The sequence below is a fragment of the Pygoscelis adeliae genome, unplaced genomic scaffold, assembly GCF_000699105.1.
Source record: "Pygoscelis adeliae isolate BGI_AS28 unplaced genomic scaffold, ASM69910v1 Scaffold803, whole genome shotgun sequence".
Classification (NCBI taxonomy): Eukaryota; Metazoa; Chordata; class Aves; order Sphenisciformes; family Spheniscidae; genus Pygoscelis; species Pygoscelis adeliae.
The window spans coordinates 20,610-21,221 of NW_008824537.1; positions in this window are offsets into that span (position 1 = coordinate 20,610).

Genomic DNA, 612 nt, shown 5'->3' on the forward strand with positions numbered 1-612 from the left:
GCAGGGAGGGGAGGAGCAGTGGCGGTCCCGGGGCAGCGAGCCGGCAGGCGCCCTGGAGATGCCCAGAGCTCGAAGTGCCCGGGGACAGCTGCTGTCGGGGGGTTCAGCGGGGTGGGAGCCTGCGGTCCCGTGGACCAGAGCACCCTGTGCCATGGGGTGTCCCTCAACCTATGAACCCTGTTGGTGTTGGGGCTCCTATGCCCTCCTGGCCAAAGTGGTGCCAAGGGGCTGTCCCTCACGGTGCCCCTGGCCGAGCTGGGCCGGTGGCTGCAGCTGAGATGGGGGCCAGGAGTTTTCCTTCCACCTTTCTCCCCAAGGATGGTTGTTTTTGGGGGCCGCACGGGGTAGCCCCAGGTTCCCTGGGGACAGGAGGGACTGTGGGGCAAGGCTGGCACTGGCCAGGCTGCGTGGACCCCAGGAGAGACGGGCAGGGAGGCCACACTGTCGCCTGACCCAACGTGGCCAAGGGAGAGTGCCGGGTGGTGGGGTCTTCAATGCCGAGGTGGCACCCCCCGGCTGAGTCCCCTCTGGTGCTCGCAGCCGGCCAGCGAGCTCGGTGGCTGGGCACCACTGTTCCTGGGGCAGGGGACCGAGGAAGGCGGTTTGGGGCGG